Source organism: Callithrix jacchus, chromosome X, assembly GCF_049354715.1.
Source record: "Callithrix jacchus isolate 240 chromosome X, calJac240_pri, whole genome shotgun sequence".
NCBI lineage: Eukaryota > Metazoa > Chordata > Mammalia > Primates > Cebidae > Callithrix > Callithrix jacchus.
In genome coordinates, this window is record NC_133524.1 from 145,290,733 (window position 1) to 145,305,517 (window position 14,785).

At 39.6% G+C, this 14,785-nt stretch overlaps 1 protein-coding gene across 8 annotated transcripts in view; it reads left to right on the forward strand.

Moving 5' to 3' along the window:
• AFF2 (ALF transcription elongation factor 2) overlaps positions 1 to 14,785 on the forward strand; it is a 486,005-nt gene that overhangs the window by 231,156 nt on the left and 240,064 nt on the right. The window lies entirely within an intron of this gene.

A 14,785-nucleotide genomic window follows, 5' to 3' on the forward strand; every position in this document is an offset into this window, starting at 1 on the left:
TGTTCGTGTTGTCTGCGATTTCTTTCAGCAGCATTTTGTAGTTTTTCTTGTAGAGGTCTCTTCACTCCTTTGTTAGTTATATTCCTAAGTATTTTATTTTGCAACTATTGTAAAAGGGGTTGAGTTCTTGATTTGATTCTCTGTTTGGTCACTGCTGGTGTATAGAAGAGCTACTGATTTGTGTGCATTAATCTTGTATCTGGAAACTTTGCTGAATTCTTATAACAGTTTGAGGAGCTTTCTGGAGGAGCCCATAGGGTTTTCAAAGCAAACGATCATATCATCAGCAAACAGTGACAGTCTGACTTCCTCCTTACTGATTTGGATGCCCTCTATTTCTTTCTCTTGTCTGATTATTCTGGCTAGGGCTTGCAGTACTATGTTGAAGAGAAGTGGTGACAGTGGGCATCCTTGTCTTGCTCCAGTTCTGAGTGAATGCTTTCAACTTTTCCCCATTCAGTATTATGTTGGCTGTGGGTCTGTCATAGATGGCTGTTATTACGTTAAGGTGGGTTCCTTGTATGTCTATTTTGCTGAGAGTTTTAATCATAAAGGGATGCTGGATTTTGCCGAGTACTCTTTCTTCATCTATTGAGATGATTATGTGATTTTTGTTTTTAATTCTGTTTATGTGATGTATCACATTTACTAACTTGTATATGTTAAACCATCCCTACATCCCTGGTATAAAACCCACTTGATCATGTTGGATTATCTTTTTGATATGCTGTTGGATTCGGTTAGCTCATGTTTCCTTAAGGATTTTAGCATCTATATTCATCAAGGATATCGGTCTGTAGTTTTCTTTTTTGGTTGTATCCTTTCCTTGTTTTGATATTAGGGTTCTGCTGGCTTCATAGAATGAATTAGGGAGGGTTCTTTATTTCTCTATCTTGTGGAATAGTGTCAAAAGGATTGGTACAAATTCCTTGAATGTCTGGTAGAATTTGCTGTGAATCCATCTGGTCCTAGACTTTTTTTTGTTGGTAATCTTTTAATTACCATTTCAATTTCACTGCTTGTTATTGGTCCGTTCAGGGTATCTAATGTTACCTGATTTAAGCTAAGAGGGTTGTATTCTTCCAGAAATTAATCCATCTCTTCTAGGTTTTCGAGTTTATGTGTGTAAAGGTGTTGATAGTATCCTTGAATAATCTTTTGTATTTCAGTGGTGTCAGTTGTAATATTTCCTGTTGCACTTCTTAGTGCGGTTATTTGAATTTTCTTCCTTCTTTTCTTGGTTAATCTTGCTAATGGTCTATCAAGCTTATTTATCATTTCAAATAACCAACTGTTTGTTTCATTTATCTTTTGTATTTTTTTGTTTTGTTTTAATTTTATTTAGTTCTGCTCTGATCCCGGTTATTTTCTTTCTTCTACTGGGTTTGTGTTTCGTTTGTTCTTGTTTCTCTAGTTCCTTGAGGTGTGACATTAGATTGTCTGTCTGTGCTCTTTCAGACTTTTTGAGGTAAGCATTTAGGGCTATGAACTTTCCGCTTAGCACTGCCTTTGCTATATCTCAGAGGTTTTGATAGGTTGTGTCATTATTGTTATTCAGTTCAAAGAGTTTGTTAATTTACATCTTGATTTCATTTTTGACCCCATGCTCACTCAGGAGCAGGTTATTTAACTTCCATGTATTTGCATGTTTTTGAAGGTTTCTTTTGGAATTGATTTCCAGTTTTATTTCACTGTGATCTGAGACAGTACTTGACTTAATTTAAATTTTCTTAAATTTATTGAGGCTTATGTTATGGCCTGTCACATGTTCTATCTTGGAGAAACTTCCATGCACTGTTAAATGGAATGTGTATTCTGTTGTTGTTAAATGAAATGTTCTGTATGTATCTGTTAAGTCCATTTGTTCCAAAGTATAGCTTAAATCCATTCTTTCTTTGTTGACTTTCTGCCTTGTTGACATGTCCAGTGCTGTCAGTGGAGTATTGAAGTCTCCCACTATTATTGTGTTGCTGTCTATCTCATTTCTTAGGTCTATTAGTCATATTTTTTATTAAATTTGGGAGCTCCACTGTTGGGTGCATATATGTTTAGGATTGTGATATTTTCCCGTTGGACAAGGCCTTTTACTATTATATAATGTCCCTCTGTCTCTTTTAACTGCCATTGCTTTAAAGTTTCTTTTGTCTGATAAAAGAATAGCTACCCCCTGCTTGCTTTTCATGTCCATATACATGAAATGCCTTTTTCCACCCCTTTACTTGAAGTTTATGTGAGTCCTTATGTCTTAGGTGAGTCTCCTGAGGGCAGCAGACGGTTGGTGAGTTCTCATCCATTTTGCGGTTCTTTGTCTTTTACGTGGAGCATTTAGGCCATTTACATTCAATGTTAGTATTGAAATGTGAGCTGCCATTGCATTCATCATGCTCTTTGTTGCCTGTGTACTTTTTTTTTTTTTTTTTTGCTTTTTAACTTATATTTTTGTTTTATAGGTCCTGTGTGATTCGTAATTTAAAGAGGTGCTGTTTTGATGTGTTTCCAGAATTTGTTTCAAGATCAAGAGCTCTTACAGCAGTTCTTGTAGTGGTGGCTTGGTAACGGCAACTTCTCTCAGCATTTGTTCATATGAAGAATACTGTCTTTCCTTCGTATATGATGCTTACTTTCACTGGATACACAATTGTTGGCTGATAATTGTTTTGTTTGAGAAGGCTGAAGATAGGGACTCAATCTCTTCTAGCTTATAGGTTTTCTGCTGAGAAATCTGCTGTTAATCTGATAGGTTTTCTTTTATAGGTTACCTGGTTTTTCTGTTTCACAGCTCTTAAGAGTCTTTCCTTCATCTTAACTTTGGATAACCTGATGACAGTGTGCCTAGGTGAAGAGCTTTTTGTGATGAATTTCCCAGGTGTTTTTTGTGCTTCCTGCATATACATGTCTGGGTCTCTGGCAAGGCCAGGGAAGTTTCCCTCTATTATTCCCCCAAATATGTTTTCCAAGCTTTTAGAATTGTCTTCTTCCTCAGGAACACTGATTATTCTTAACTTTGGTCGTTTATAATAATCCCAGACTTATTGGATATTTTGTTCATATTTTCTTATTCTTTTTCCTTTGTCTTTGTTGGATTGGGTTAATTTGAAGATCTTGTCTTTGAGCTCTGAATTTCTTTCTTCTACTTGTTCAATTCTGTTGCTGAGACTTTCCAGAGCATTTCAGATTTCTAAAAGTGTCCAAAGTTTCCTGAATTTTTGATTGTTTTTCCTTTAAGCTATCTATTTCCCTGAATATTTCTCCCTTTACTTCTTTTATCATTTTTTTTGGATTTCCTTGCATTGGACTTCTCCTTTGGTTTCTCCCTGATTAGCTTAATGACTAACCTCCTGAAATCTTTTTCTGGTAAATCATGGATGACTTCCTGGTTTGTATCCATTGCTGGTGAACTAATGTGATTTTTGGGGGGTGTCTAAGAGCCTCATTCTGTCATATTACCAGGGTTGGTTTTCTGGTTCCTTCTTATTTGGGTAGGTTCTGTCAGAGGGAAGGTGTAGGGCTGAAGGCTGTTATTCAGATTTCTTTTGTCCCACGGGGTGTTGCCTTGTTGTAGTACTCTCCCATCTTTCCTGTGGTTGTGGCTTTCTTTGAGACTGTTGTCCCTCTTCTGGTTCTAGCTACCCAGCGAGTCTACCCAGCTCCAGGCTGGTACTGGGGGGTGGTCTGCACAGAGTCCTGTGATGTGAACTGTCTATGAATCTCTCAGCCATGGATACCAGCACCTGTTCCAGTGGAGGTGGTGGAGGATGCAATGGACTCCATGAGGGTCCTTAGCTTTGGTGGTTTCATGCTCTATTTTTGTGCTGGTTGACCTCCTGCCAGGAGGTGGTGCTTTCCAGAAAGCATTAGCTGTAGTAGTGCGGAGAGGGACTGGTGGTAGGCGGGGCCCTAGAACTCCAAAGAGTAAATGCCTTTTGTCTTCTACTACCAGAGTGGGTGGTTAGGGAAGGACCATCAGGTGAGGTTGGGGTTAGGTGTATCTGAGCTCAGACTCCTTGGGTGGGACTTGCTGTGGCTACTGTGGGGGATGGGGCTGAAATTCCCAAGTAATTGGAGTCATGTACCTAGGAGGATTATGGCTGCCTCTGCTGAGTTATGCAGGTAGTCAGGGAAGTGGGTTAAAGCTGGCAGTCACAGGCCTCACCCAGCTCCCACACAAACCAAAGGGTTGGTCTCACTCCCACCATGCCTCCCCCAACAGCCCCAAGTCTGTTTCCAGGCAAAGGGCAATATAGGCTTGAAAAGTTGCCCAAGGCTTTCCACCTCTCAGCTGCCAAAGAAAAGGGCTTTATAGTTCTTCCCCCTGCCTGTGAAGTTGGCTTGCTGGATTCGCACCCTCCCCTGAGTTCTGGCCAGGAGGCTTCTCACCCCGTTCAAATTGTTACAAAGTTCAGCTAGAGAATTCCTTCTCCCTGTGGAGTTTTACCCCCTGCTCCTCTGGCCACCCGCCCAATGGATCCCTGTGGTGTCAGGCAAGAATGGGCTACTTGGGGGCCCAGAGAGCTCTCAGGGCCTTTCTGCTGTTTCCTCTACCCCTGTATTTCACTTGGCTTGGCTCTCTAACTTGACTCAGCTCCTGGTAAAGTTGGAAACGTCTCCTGAAAACAGACTTTCAGCTTCTCCTTTGAGAGTGTGTGTTCGGGAGAGGAGGGTCTCCCTTTCCCACTTCCACTGTGGGGCACTCACAGTGTTTGGGGTGACTCCCAGGTCCTGCAAGAGCAGTTTGCTTCCTTCAGAGGATCTGTGGATCCTCTCAGGATTGCTGGTATATTCTTGCATTTGATCTGGAGCTAAAATTCACAGTGCAAGCCCCTGCATGCTACTCTGTCTGGAGCTACAATTTAGTCCTGCCTCCCATCTGTGATGATCCCCACAAAAAAGTTTCAATTAGTGTCCATGAGTTACAATCAAGATAACTATACATTTCAAGTGAATACTTCTATGAATCTTTTATGTATTAAAATACAAATCATCATTTAGCAATGTTTACTGAACATATTTCTGCAAAGAAATCTCTCACTAATTGCTGGATGAAAATTATACTTGATGATCTGTATCTCATCAAATCTTGAACTTATACATGTTTGTTAAAATCGGAAAGGAGAAAGTAAAATTTTGGTTTAATCATTACATTTTATATGAGTTTTAGGAGGTATTACACATTATCTGTTTCAAGTACAATAAAAAGCTCTAAAATAAGTGTAAGCATTTCAGTTTTAGTTTGCTGAGGACTATAGCATGCCGTAGTGGAGTAATTACTGCATCAGAGTCAGAATCCACTGGAGTTCTGTTTTTCTGTCTATAAAATAAAAATGAGACTAAGAGAGTCCCTAAAATTCTATCACGGTGTTGGAAAACTTGCATGTGCTTTGTAGGTAATGGATTTAAGATTCATATTTGCTGTAAAAAATGTGAGATGAGTATTATTTTCCCACAAGAACAGGATGACCACTTGCTAAATACCAGTGGGTTATGTTCTCTATTCCTAGACTTCCCATTTCCTTCATGGACTCCTATCAGTCCATCTTTCTGCAATCACTCAAGAGGTCTGTATGGCTTTCTAGATTTCTTCTCTTGGCTTCAGAAATTTTATTTGGGTTTTGTTCCAGGTCACATTTTATTTATTTATGCAAACTTTGTCTCCTCTTGCTTTTCCCTTCTTTAGGGTCTTTTAAAAGGACTCTGTTTGGTGGTCAGAATAGGGTGTAGTAGTTATGTTATTTAAAATGAAGTCCTTAATGGCTTCTATTACTGAAAAATTCTGAATTGATTATGAGAGTGTGGAATGCTGGCAAAGAATGGAGAAAACTGCCAAATACACACTGGATTTGTTTGAAAGGAAGCCTTTTAAAAGAGGGGGCAGAAACATAAGTAAATATGTGTGTATGAAATATATAGAAGGAAATGGGTAACTGTGTGCATATGTTACTACTTTCTAGTATGCCGGCATTTCTATATGGAAACAGCCCAAGGAATTATATCTCTAATTTTTTTACATATTATGTACCCAAAGAAAGGTGTAATTAATGGTGCTAAGAATCCAAGCAGATTACATTTATATTTTTCAAATCTCTGCATTTTATCTCATCTCATTTAATGCTCACAACAGGCCTGTGAGGTAGAGGCTCCTGTGAAGATAGAGATCCCGAGTCTCAGCATAGTTAAGTAGCAATCTGCCTTGGGTTACACAGCCAATGAGTGGAAGGGCTGGGGTGAAAGCATGGCTCATAACCAAGCGTCCTGTCTATTTTTTGTAATAAAGTTTTATTATTTAAAATGATGATTTAGTTAGGAATCTTGCGTGTATATAAACATGTGAAGAAGAAAACAATGCTAAGCATAATGTCATTACCCAGAAATATCAACTATTAATGTTTAATTTCCTTTCAAATACATGCATGGGTAGATAAAAGACAAGAATTGAAGTTATCATGGCAATCAGAGTTTTGTGCCTTGTTTTTCTCCTTGTAATGCAATATGAACTTTTTAATCATGTCATTAGATAGTCTTCAGAATTATAAGGTTAAACTCTCAATTCCTTTCTCCTGGTTCATGCCACCCCTTTCTAATGGAATTCATCCATCATTGGTGACAGTCCAAAACAGAAAGATGACACATGCCAGCATTCTAAGAGCCTTCCAATACTCATGATCACATTGTCATGGGGATATGTTACTTTAGTGAGTTTTGTTTTGTTTTTGTTTTTTGTTCTGTTTCATGTTTTTTAGGGCGGCATGGAGAGAAAAGCCTCTAAACTGTTAGGTTTTAAAGCAGACCCTGCTTCCATTTTTAATCCTCAACTTGTCATGATCATCTCTCTGTCATTTATCTATGAAGTAGGAGTGCCCCTCACTGGTGAGGGAAGGATTGAATGAAGATTCAGGATCCCTTAATATGTAGGACTTTGGCTGAGGAAATAAAGGATAAGCTAGGATTTTCCAAGCTGTCTCTACCATGGCACAGGGAATAGAGTCTTGTGCCTGGCTCCCGATTTAGGTGGACATGTTGGTGGATTATTGCTCTTGTAAATATTCTGCTGTATATATACTTTGGTAAATTAACAGGTTGTTAGCACTCCTAGGTTTCCATGTTGCTTTAATTCTCATTGCCCTGTATCTCTGAGGCAGTCATTTCCTCAATGTGGCTTCATTTCTAAAATGAAGATGTTGGATTAGCTGATCTTCTTATTCCAACAAGTTCTAAAATTGTTATACATCTATCATGTACTATTCAACAAATGGATGATCAGACATGAGCCCTCTAATGCAGCTCCACAGGCAGTGATGGGGACGTAGAAAACATTTTCTAATTTCTGTTAACCCTTTTCCCCATCTATTCTATCTGTAGACTTATTTTTTAGAAGTCAAGTGCTTCTTGACTTTTTACAAAACAATATTTTGATGAGTTAATTTAAAATAGATCAGCAACATATGGACTCTATTTTACTTGAAGTGTCCACTCATTTAAAAACGAAATGATGATTTTGGCAGATGTTTTTTTTTTTTTTTTTTTTAATTTTTTATTGGATTTTAGGTTTTGGGATACATGAGCAGAGCATGCAAGACAGTTGCGTAGGTACACACATGGCAGTGTGCTTTGCTTTACTTCTCCCCTTCACCCACATTTGGCATTTCTCCCCAGGCTATCCCTCCCCACCTCCCCCTCCCACTGGCCCTCCCCTTTTCCCCCCAATAGACCCCAGTGTTTAGTACTCCCCTTTCTGTGAGATGTTTTTTAAAGTATCTTGAAACTTAACCCAGACTTTCTGTGCCTGTGCCTTTGTATGAATGTGATTATTGTTCTTGTTTCTTTAAATCCTGAGGCCTGTAGTGACTATTACAATTACATGTTCACTAAAGAACAAGTAAACATCAGCTGACATACTGCATTATTATTATTGTTGTTATTATTTTTTTATTGTACTTGAGGTTCTGGGGTATATGTACAGATCATGCAGGATTGTTCTGCATGATCATGTATGCATAGGTACATACATGGCAATGTGGTTTGCTGCCTCCATGCCCCCATCACCTATATCTGGCATTTCTCCCCATGTTATCCCTACCCAACCTCTCCACCCCCGGCTGTCCCTCCCGTAGCCCCCACAACAGACCCCAGTGTGTTGCTCCCCTCCCTGTGTCCATGTGTTCTCATTTTTCAACACCTGCCTATGAGTGAGAACATGCAGTATTTCATTTTCTGTTCTTGTGTCAGTTTGCTGAGAATGATGGTTTCCAGGTTCATCCATGTCCCTACAAAGGACACGAACTCATTGTTTTTGATGGCTGCATAGTATTCCATGGTGTCTATGTGCCACATTTTCCCTGTCCGGTCTATCATTGATGGGCATTTGGGTTAATTCCAGGTCTTTGCTATTGTAAACAGTGCTGCAATGAACATTCGTGTACATATGTCCTTATAGTAGAAAGATTTATAGTCCTTTGGATATATACCCAGTAATGGGATTGCTGGGTCAAATGGAATTTCTATTTCTAGGTCTTTGAGGAATAGCCACACTGTGTTCCACAATGGTTGAACTAATTTACACTCCCACCAACAGTGTAAAAATGTTCCTATTTCTCCACATCCTCTCCAGCATCTGTTGTCTCCAGATTTTTTAATGATCACCATTCTAACTGGTGTGAGTTGGTATCTCAATGTAGTTTCGATTTGCATTTCTCTAATAACCAGTGATGAGGAGCATTTTTTTCATATGTTTGTTGGCCTCATATATGTCTTCTTTTGAAAAGTGTCTGTTCATATCCTTTGCCCACTTTTGAATGGATTTGTTTTTTTCTTGTAACTCTGTTTTAGTTCTTTGTAAATTCTGGATATTAGCCCTTTGTCAGATGGGTAGGTCGCAAAATTTTTTTCCCATTCTGTGGGTTGCCGATTCACTCTAATGATTGTTTCTTATAGAAGCTCTGGAGTTTAATTAAATCATTTGTCTATTTTGACTTTTGTTGCTGATGCTTTTGGTATTTTAGTCATGAAGTCCTTGACTATGCCTGTGTCCTGTATGATTTTGCCTAGGTTTTCTTCTAGGGTTTTTATGGTGTTAGGTCTTATGACACTAAAATTAACTCGTTAATCCCTCTGGAGTTAATTTTAGTGTCAGGTGTATGAAAGGGGTCCAGTTTCTGCTGTCTGCACATGGCTATCCAGCTTTCCCAGCTCCATTTGTTAAACTGGGAATCCTTTCCCCATTGCTTGTTTTTGTCAGGTTTGTCAAAGATCAGATGGCTGTAGATGTGTGACGTTGCCTCCGAGGCCTCTGTTCTGTTCCTTTGGTCTATATCTCTGTTTTGGTACCAGTACCATTACTTTAGCCTTGTAGTATGGTTTGAAGTTTGGTAGTGTGATGTCTCCAGCTTTGTTCTTTCTGCTTAGGATTGTTTCTGGCTATGTGGGCTCTCTTTTGGTTCCATATGAAGTTTAAGCTGTTTTTTCCCAGTTCTCTGTGTTATTATTTTTAGAGTCTCATTCTGTTGCTCACACTGGGGTGCAGTGGCACAGTCTTGTTCACTGCAACGTCTGCTTCCTGTATTCAAGCAATTCTCCTGCCTCAGCTTCCTGAGTATCTGGGACTACAGGCACCCACCACCACGCCTGGCTAATTTTTGTATTTTTAGTAAAGTCAGGGTTTTGCCATGTTGGTCAGGCTGGTCTTGAACTCCTGACCTTAAGTGATCCGCCTGCCTCATTCTCTTTATGTGCTGGGATTACAGTTGTGAGCCACTGCGCCCAGCCCATAGTGCATTATTGGAAGGGAAAAATGCCTGCATTAAAAAACACAATGTAGCTTATAAATTAAAAAAATAGTAGCCAAAGCAAAAACAAGAAATATCCATTGAAACAGCTACTTTGTTAGTAGTGTGTGACTGTGATGGTGCTATAGGCAGACAAGTAGCAATAGTCTTCTACTTACATATTCTTAATTAATCTTGAATCCCTGACAAGCTTTTCATTGAAAATTCCATTTTGCTCCTTTGGATATCAGATCCTGTTTGTAGATGCTATTTAGTTTCTCATACCTATGAACTAACCTTTTCTCTCTCAAGCCTTTTCAAAATGAATATTTCATAGCATCATTTGCCTTCCTTTATAACTAGAGTGTTTTGGAAGGCTACAAATAAGAAAACACAGGTTGTAAAGTCAGGCAGAATTATTCGTCTTACTTCTATTGTATAAATCAGAGTGTTGGTTTTCTAAAGGGATCGGTGCCATTTATCTGTTGGAGCACATTAAACCCCTGCCTAAAGGATTTAGGCTACTGCTTTCTCTTCCAGAAAGGAATTACCACAACCATACAAGTTGGCATAGTAAGAAGCTAAGAACATTTTATCAATTCTTCCATTCATTCATTCATTCATTCATTCACTCATTCTGCATTTCCTGCAACTTCCTATCCTGGGCAGGAGATAGATGAGTAAATAAGTAGTGACAATGCCAAGCTCTCTAATAGAGGGATGATGCAAGGAGGGGCTTACTGCCATTAGGCAAGTCTTCGCAGAGTCAATTCCCTTCTGGCCGACTGACAGCCAGTTCACCGGTAGAGACTAGTTGAGACTGACATCCCAAGGAGGGAGAAACAGATTGTACTGAAGCATGGAAATGCAGAAGGATCTGGCCCACTTTGGAAAGAAATTCAGCCTGTGTAGTCATTGACATGCTGGCAGAGAGGTAGGTGGACTGGGAATAGTGTTCCTAGCACAGAGAAGCATTAGGTATTTGGTTATTTCTCTAAGAAAAATACAAATAATTTTCAAGTATGATCCTAGGATTTCTACTTGGAGCACTCCTGATTTACATACCCAGAAACATTTATATCAATAAAAGCTATTGTTGGCAGTAACCTAAACTCCTCATGAACTCCTGCTCATCCTTCAAGAGCTAGCTTAAATAGCACTTTTGTAAGGAAGCCTCCCTTGATCCTAACTTCATGTCCCCTCTCAGAGCATCATCTTTTGTACTAGTCTGATTTGCCTATATTGTTTACCACCGTATCTCAACGTTCAACATGGTGCCTGCCCCTAGATGGAGCTCGGCAATTTTCGAATGGGCAAAAGAATGTACATTATGCCCATTAAGACTCTATGAAGGCTACAGGGACAACCTTGAGCACACATGCAAAAAAATATTGTAGCTAAAATAGCAAAAGGAAGTAACACAATTTGAATCTTTATCATAAGACATTTAACTTGAAAGCACCAAGTTGAAAGTTTTTGGTTTTTGATTTGTCTTTCAAAGCCCAGAGTCCTTGGCCAGGCGCGGTGGCTCACGCCTGTAATTCCAGCACTTTGGGAGGCTGAGGTGGGTGGATCACGAGGTCAAGAGATCGAGACCATCCTGGTCAACTTGGTGAAACCCCATCTCTACTAAAGATACAAAAAATTAGCTGGGCATGGTGGCACATGCCTGTAATCCCAGCTGCTCGGGAGGCTGAGGCAGGAGAATTGCCTGAACCCAGGAGGCGGAGGTTGCAGTGAGCCGAGATCGCGCCATTGTACTCCAGCCTGGGTAACAAGAGCGAAACTCCATCTCAAAAAAAATTAAATACATAAATACAAAGCCCAGAGTCACTTTCCAAATAATCTGCCTGGGACTATTTTGTTGTTTACACATTTCTTTATTTTTTTTTTCCTGCTGTTATTTTCATTAACAACAAATACTTTTAATATCATTCTAAACTGAGCTATATTAGATCAACTCAAAATCTTTTCAGCTGTCAAAAGCTGGGCATTACATATGCAAAACAGGACCTAATGTTTCAGAGCTTCATATTCTACTATAATTATATGGTTCAATGCAAGTGATTATATCTCTTCTTCAGTAACGGGCTGAAAAGTTTTGGTTTGCTGGTTCCCTCATAATTTACTGCCTAGGTATAATAGGCTAGTCTTGTGGAAAAAAAGATGATAAATGATGCTGGCTAGGAATCATAGATTTATTAAATTTCTATCAAACAGTGCAACAAAAAAAATCTGCTTAAGTTAGAAATGGGCTCAAATTTTTTAATAAAAATTCATGAGTCCTGATGCTTGGTTCAGTAGGTCCAAGGAAGGCTTGAATTGAAGACTGATTAAAGAAAATAAAAGGCTTATTTGAGGTAATTTTTCAATGACGGCTTTTAATTGGATGTTAAATCAAATTCTTATCTGCCTTTCTGCAGATAGCACATTATATAAAATACAGTTAGCAGCACGACCACTGTAACGGATACACTGAATAACAATCGACTTCTCACTTTACAGTGAGAGGGTAGAAGGGCTGTGTTTGTCAGCCTGTCAGAAATTAAGTATGTAAATTAATGCTTAAGTGTATGAATATGAATATGATTTACAAGAGGCTTGGAGTATTGTTGGGGAAAATACTGAGGTTTCTCTTTCCCCTTCAAGGTTAACAAGTGCTCAGTGACCTTTACAGACAACGTGCAGCCATGAGTGTGTTAGTGTGTGTACTCACGTGTGCATTTTGTCACTGAGCTTGGGCTGGGAGCTTAAATACTCCCGAAGAGCAAATACTGCACTCATTCTCTAATGTCCCTTTCTGCCATCCATGAATGTCAGCCCATAAAAGCAATTTCATTAGCATTTCCTCGTTTTCCAATATAAGCAGTCAGTGTGGTACTAATAATGGGTCCTTATCTATCCTTTGCAGAGGATGGGTACTGTGCCCTATGGAGGGAAGATGGGCTACCTTGACTGCGGGTCTCAGAGAGTACCCTGGCTAGCAAATAGAAGCACTTGAGATCCTGTTTGGGAAAAATGGTTGGCATTCCTGAAAAAGTGCTTGCTCTTTTGCAGGCCATACTGGGGATGGGGGTGGAGCAAATTCATCTTTCACAGCTGACTGATATGAAGATGGTTTGCAAGACTTAGTGGAACTTTTGTTAAGTGCTGAATTAATTCCCAGGATAGCATCTACAGATTGGAGGAATGGAGTTTGCATAGACTGGTTTTCTCACATACGTTTTTAATGGTAGATCTTTAGTAGACAGCTCATTAATTTCATGATTCTTTATTGCCAAGAATAATATCCTTTAGGTTTGGGAAAATTTTCTCCCATTTTTGTTCTAACTTTTGGAGGAACTATAAAAGCCGTGCTTCATAGAATTTAAAAAGGGGAAACCCCAGTACATAGTATAGTTACAAATACATATCAGTTTCTCTGTTGCCCTAAACAGAATACCTTCTGTGTTGGCTTTCCATGTTTGAATACACACAATATCATCATTTTGCTGATTGAGAATTATTATTTAAACTAGTAAAATTTACATTGTCTTCCTAGTCTTTTTCTTTTTCTAATTTTAGAAACAGAGTCTTGCTCTGCCACCCATGCCAGAGTGCAGTGACATGATCATAGCTCACTATAGCCTCAGACTCTGGGGCGCAACAGATCCTCCCACTTCAGCCTTCCGTGTAGCCAGGACTTCAGGTGCATGCCAGCATTCCCAGCTAGTCTGTTCCATTGTGTATTTTCTTTACCACTTGAGTAAAGTTATTTTAATTGACAAATTCTAAATTGCATTAATAATAATAATACTTACATCTGCTATATATTGAGTGACTCATTTGGGTCAGGCTAGTTACTTGATATTGATGGTTAACAGTCGCTTGTGGTGAGTGCTATAACACCTGATGAATATTCCAAGGCCATATGGTCAGAAGTGGCCCAGTAGGTATTGCAGCCCCACTTGTATTGACCCCAGACCCTACGTGCTACACCATAATGTAGTGTGCTTCTCTCCATCAAATCTTCACAGCACTTGCAAGGTAGGTGGCATTAAGCATCTTTTACAGTTGAAGAAACTGAGGCTCAGGAAGGTAAGTAATCCAGAGCACAAGAAAGTCATCGGTGAGAAATTTGAGCAAAAAGTATTTTCATTTCTACCCTTCACCCACTGCCACCTCCTCACCTTACACTGAGCACTTTCTCCACCATGATAGTGAATGCCTTCACCGCCCACCTGCTTTTTAAGATGGAATTTCACTCTTGTTCCCCAGGCTGGACTGCAATGGTGCCATCTTGGCTCACTGCAACCTCCGACCCCCAGGTTCAAGCGATTCTCCTGCCTCAGCCTCCTGAGTAGCTGAGATTATAGCCTTCTGCCAACACACCTGGGTATTGTTTTGTATTTGAGCATGTTTGCCAGGCTGGTCTTGAACTCCTGATCTCAGATGATCCGCCCACCTTGGCTTCCCAAAGTGCTGGGATTGCAGGCCTGAGCCCCCACGCCTGGCCACTTGCACCCTTAACAGTCATTCAGAGACTCCTGTGCAGTAGTCCTTTCTGGGACCTCAAATTTGTTGTTTTTATATTTTCGTGGGGATTAGCATTTGACACTTCCCCATCCTTGTTTTGAAGACTTTTGACTTGACATTGTATTTTCTTGGTGCTCATCCCACCTGTCTGTCATTTGCTCTTTTCCCTTCCATCCCTCAGCATGAGGTATCATTTTATTACTTTAGCATTCAGCCTTTTTAGCCATCAGATGCAGTCATTCTCTTATCCAGTCATTTCTAACTGTGTCATCTCTCCCAGACTGCTGGCTCACACTTCTAGCCATGCTCTACTTGTGTCAGATTTGTATTTAAAGCTGGATCCTGTGGAACCCTGGAAAAGTCAATGAACATTTCTATGTCTCTGTTCATTTGTAAACTGGGAATTATAATACTTCTTCATAGGGTTAAATGAAGTGCAGTGTTTATAGGGTTAAATGGTTTTTGCAAGAATTAAACAAATGAGATAGCAAAACTAGAGAACTGAGCACAGT